This window comes from Bufo bufo, chromosome 4 (genome assembly GCF_905171765.1).
Source record: "Bufo bufo chromosome 4, aBufBuf1.1, whole genome shotgun sequence".
Classification (NCBI taxonomy): domain Eukaryota; kingdom Metazoa; phylum Chordata; class Amphibia; order Anura; family Bufonidae; genus Bufo; species Bufo bufo.
The window spans coordinates 310,871,796-310,876,978 of NC_053392.1; the positions used below are offsets into that span (position 1 = coordinate 310,871,796).

Genomic DNA, 5,183 nt, shown 5'->3' on the forward strand with positions numbered 1-5,183 from the left:
GTTGTAATGTGTTTTTTTAACACATTAAGGCCTGTTTAAGATGACTGTATGGCTGCTGTTCCCTTGTTGCAGACTGGAAACTGTGGGTCAGCAATATATGGGCACTGGCTGTGTGAACTCCTTGCTGCAGTGTGGAACCATTGACTTCAATGGGTCCACGATCAGCAACGTACAGCAAAAGATAGGACATGTCCTATCTTTTGCGGTGCCAAGGCATGGATTAGAAGCCCACAGAAAAACTTGAAAGATCGCTTTTCGGCCTTTTGGCTAAGATCAAGTGTAGTATCTGTTCTTATCAGTTCAATATCTGATACATCTCTGGGGACCATATATTAAATGATTTTTCAAACAAGGAAATGGAAAAAGAGCTTGCTCTGTCCACTCCATGCATTGACCTGGTATTGCAGTACCTCCTGGACTGGTGCACTAAAAAAAAAAAAAAAAAAAAAAAGGAACACTTGAAAGTTCTTTCATGGACTTCTGGGTCCTTGCCTCTGCATAGCAAAAGATAGAGCATGTCCTATATTTTACCATATGCTACGGATTGCGGCCTATTCAAGTCAATGTCCACAACACAGGCACAGAGGCCATATGGTTGTCTGAATGGGGTCTAAGTCAGACAATATAACGATGAAGACATCTATATATGTCAAGTTACTGTGTGCTGCAAGTGTTTATGTGACTCTACTCTGTCTTATTTCCACACCATTCAAGAATGGCTGAGTCTTGCACTGCTTCCTCAGGCCCTATACTAGGCAAAACACATTGGGGGAAGTTGACTAATCAAAATGCACAAGACTTTTGATGTAATTTACACCAACAAACTGGAGTACATGCTTTGCACCACATTTATTAGGTTTTTTAGACACCTATTGAGCCTCCTTCTAACCTTCCACCAAGGTATGGCATACCGTAAAGGAGTGTGTTTTATGATGTGAAAATATGTGTAAATAAATTAGGCAGTGATAGCCACAGCTCCCCAAATATCAGTGATAGACCTTATGTCCCCCATATGAGTAGCTGCTAAATATCAACCTAACAATGTCCCTTATAACAGAAGATGCCACAGTATCACCCAAAGAACTGAAATCCATAGTCCTTTCCCATTAGAGTCAGCTGCAATACCTACCCATTAGTGCCAGGCAAAGCCCCATTTAGTGCCAGTAATAGTTTCCCCTATTAATGCTATCAGCCACAGTGCCTGCCATTAGTTCTACCAGCAGGATTTGCACTGTTTAATGAAGGGAAGACAGAATGGTGCTGTGGTCAAATAATAACTGTACACTTACATGCTTCTGCGCCTTTGGTAAAAATGACAAGTAAGTCTGTGTCCTGATAGTTTTGGGCCACACATAGTTAAATATTGTGCTTTACTAATGTCTTAGTTCTGGCATTATTATATCAAAGAGCAATGTTCATAATTCTGCTGATGGTCATTTATGAAGAGACAAAACTTTGATGTTGCATAATAATATAATTTTCTGACCTCTGAAATGCTTGAAAACCTAAAAGAAAAAATAACTTGAAATATACTTAACTTAACATTCATCCAGTGCAACATCATGTCAACTGACATGAGCCAATTGTTGGTCACCACAATGAAGTGTTACCCTTCACTGCAGCAGCCAGTCTGCCACTGTTACATGAAATGATGCTTAACCATAACAACAAGGAATGCCTATGGATGCTGGTTACCAGCAACACGACAAGGGTTAAAGTTTTAAGGGTAATTTTTTTAAAAATAGAATTGAAGGTTACTTGTGGGAAGGAAGGTATCATTATCTCTTTAACAACTCTTTAATATTTTTTAACAAAACATACACAGAAAAAAGCACTAGACAAAGACCGTGCAAACTTACTCTGTATTAAATTGTTTTCTATTATTAAGAAAAACATATTCCATTTTTAAACAATTATCAATTTCCAATTTTCTGAATTGCAAAATGAACTGAGAAAGCAATTTTTAGCAAAATGTAAATTATGATATTTTTTGACTGCCAATTATTTCTGTTGTTTCACACACTGTAGTGTACTTTTGCAGACAATAGGGAACTATTCTGGGTTTGTAAAACAATGAAAAGCTGGAGCCTGTTTGCTGTAGTGAGCTTTCATTTGCGTAAGCCTAATTTCTATTCTGTTCAGCAACTTAGAAAATGAATGAAGCAATTTCTTTTGGTCTTCAGAATAATAAACATTTAAATTAAATACTATGTCATTTAAGATTATGTTCTTCCATGTGAAGCTGATTAAACTAATTCATTTAAGAGATATGGACTATGAAAAAATCAGTTAATGTTCTACTCAACACAATTGTGCATCCTATTAGGTTGAAAATTGAGCAAACATAGCTTCTTTAAGTACATCATTGTCATGGTCACTTAGAAACCCATTCAGTGGAAAAAGGTTTGTCTATAACTGATCAATTGTACAATGAACATTTAGAAAGCAAGTATCTAAATCGAGAAGGAAAACTTAGAAACAAAGATTTAGGAAAATCTTCCAGTTTATTTCATTTATGTTGCTTATATGACTTCAACATATTCCATAGACAAGTACAACTATTTTCATCATATCAGTCCCTGTCTTTGCTATGGCTCCCGAGCAAACCTCTTAATGGTTAGCACACACATACATACTTGAGCCAATTTCCTTGGAACCCAATTGCTGTACCAACATATCTTAAGGGTTTAAGAATACCCCTAGTACCTTTGCCTGCATGGTAGTGATTGAATAACTGACATTTAGAGTACAGCCACATGGGCCATAATTTCTGATGCAGATTTGTTATAGATTTTGCTGTAGATTTGCCATGGAATTTACCCTATGCATTGAAAAGGGAGAAATCCACTGTGGAAATCTGCCTTCTAAATTGACATGCTGCAAATTTACAATCTGAACCACAAGTGAATTTACCCTACAATTGTTTTCGTCAAAGTCTGATCCACTGTGCAGCTTCTCTAAAACACCCCAAATTTGCTCACAAATAACCTAACTGACCTAACATATGTAATGAACAATAATGTAGCTCAAGAAAACCCAGGCTGATGGTGTTCTGCAGAAAGAAATTTCTGCTTAACAGAACACAAAGAAAATACTCCAGCCATTTACATATTTGAGTAGACCTCATCAACCTAAAGGCCCTAAAGTAGCTGCTACTTATATAACTATAGTTATATTCATACATAGAATTGAATACTCTAGTTCCTAAATCAAAACTCCAAAATCAATATTCTTTTAACTTCTATTACAACCTACAAATCAAAAGTTAATGTAAAAACTCGTATGAAACCTAAGAATCACAAATATTTCAAATATTTGCATTATATTGTGTATGAAGTTTTTCTGTTGGAATGACACAGGTACATTTTAAATTATCCAGTGATGTTAAATTTTATTTTATACCACAGTTGCCCATATTCTTTTAATTAATTAGGCTTTGGTGCTATTTTTATAATTCTAGCAAGAAGAGGGTTTTAAATACTAATGACGCGATCTGTGAAAGCTGTATCTTCCTCACTACAGTGTTCCTAAGCCACCAAATTGATGTCTCATTAAATCCCTTCTTGAGATGCCATTATACTTTTCACATTAAGCTGCTGCTGATTAAATTGAAGTACATTATTTAAGTAAGTGAAATCACTTGCTAACAACCGAAGCTTATTCTATCCTGATCTGTGTTTCCAATGTTTTAGAAATGTAATGCATCCCATCCAAATTAAAATAAGGTGGGATCATTTGGCCAGGTAATGATAACTGAGGTCAAATTATCTTTTTAAAATAAAATCATCTATGTTAAAAACAATATTGTTAGATTTCTATCTCATGAGGATATGAAATGCGAAATTGGAATCCATTCTCTAAAATAGAATTAACTTAATAATAGTTCCCAACAGCTTTTATACATCTTTAGAAATATGACAGGGCTAAAGGGATATAGAATACTATAGATCTGTAATGTTATATATAACAGTAAATCCCTGTTCACAACAAGCAACCAGATTTTTTACATTTGCAAAAAAACAAAAAATTATAACAATTAAGTAAAAATCAACTTTGAACAATGAAAATGATTTTTATAATTTATGGCTGTTTCTTTTTGCATTTTGATATGGCAATAATTGGCAAATATTACATTTCAACATAATACTCTATGCGTTAAAGTAAAAAGAGGTAAAGCCTCAACAAATCACCATAGGCTGTACCAAATGACAAGCAGAAAGGCTATGGACACCTTTAGGGACATTTTTTTTATTATTATTGAATTGTACTTATTTTGAGCCAATTACATTTTTTTTTTCATTTTGTCTTTATTAAAGATGCTGACCCCTTTTTTCTGTATGACCTTGAGATTTCCTAGTAGCCTGCCATCTGTTTTCACTCTGTTCCATCAGGCAGCTCAGCTGATGGCTCTTTATCTTTGATCTCAGACCTCCTAAACACTCATTGTAGCTTAATTCTTATCTTACTGATAAGAGAGTGTCTTAAATAAGCGTTTATGGCCTTTTAGTAATTTATTCAGAAGGGTTATTAGATGACCAGCATAAAGTGAGGAATAACACAGCTAGACAGTTAGTGACAGAACCCTTTGTGCAATCATGAACAATTTACCCCCAAATGTGTACATAGCCTTTAAAGAGGACTTGTCACAACAAAATGCAATGCAATCTGAAAGCACCATGCTACAGAGTAGGATATGGTGAGTAGATTGATAGATATCAGAGACTGATAGCTAACTCGGTTTATACACATACACACAATGCTATCAATAACTAATAACTCCCTTTTGTACCAATAGCTGTTCAAAGGAGGGTCGAAAAAAAAACCAAAGATATAAATCTATAAATGACAGGTTTTACTGAACCCCCCCACATCTGAACTTAGCCTTTTTTTAAACAGAATCTTAAGGGTACAGTGACATGATCAGGTGTCTGGATGCAGTTTTGGAAGCCATAAGCAGAGCAAGACTAAAGGATAGATACGACTTCTCTTTTTTTAAAATTAACTTCCTGTATCAGGAAACCTGACCATGTGGCTGTACTCTTACAAGACTGACCAGATAAGATGTAAACTGGGCCAAATTTCCAAATACAATGCATTTCAAACCATAGATCAAAACATTTGAAAAATTGCTACCTCCATGCAGAAATCAAGCCACATTCCTCCTCAGAAGAAGTTGATCAAGT

At 35.2% G+C, this 5,183-nt stretch overlaps 1 non-coding gene across 1 annotated transcript; it reads left to right on the forward strand.

Moving 5' to 3' along the window:
• The first annotated feature begins 247 nt into the window (after nt 1–247).
• On the forward strand, nt 248–432 carry LOC121000239. Its single transcript, XR_005778857.1, has one exon. It is a non-coding gene; the product is annotated as a U2 spliceosomal RNA (small nuclear RNA).
• Nucleotides 433–5,183: the final 4,751 nt, after the last annotated feature.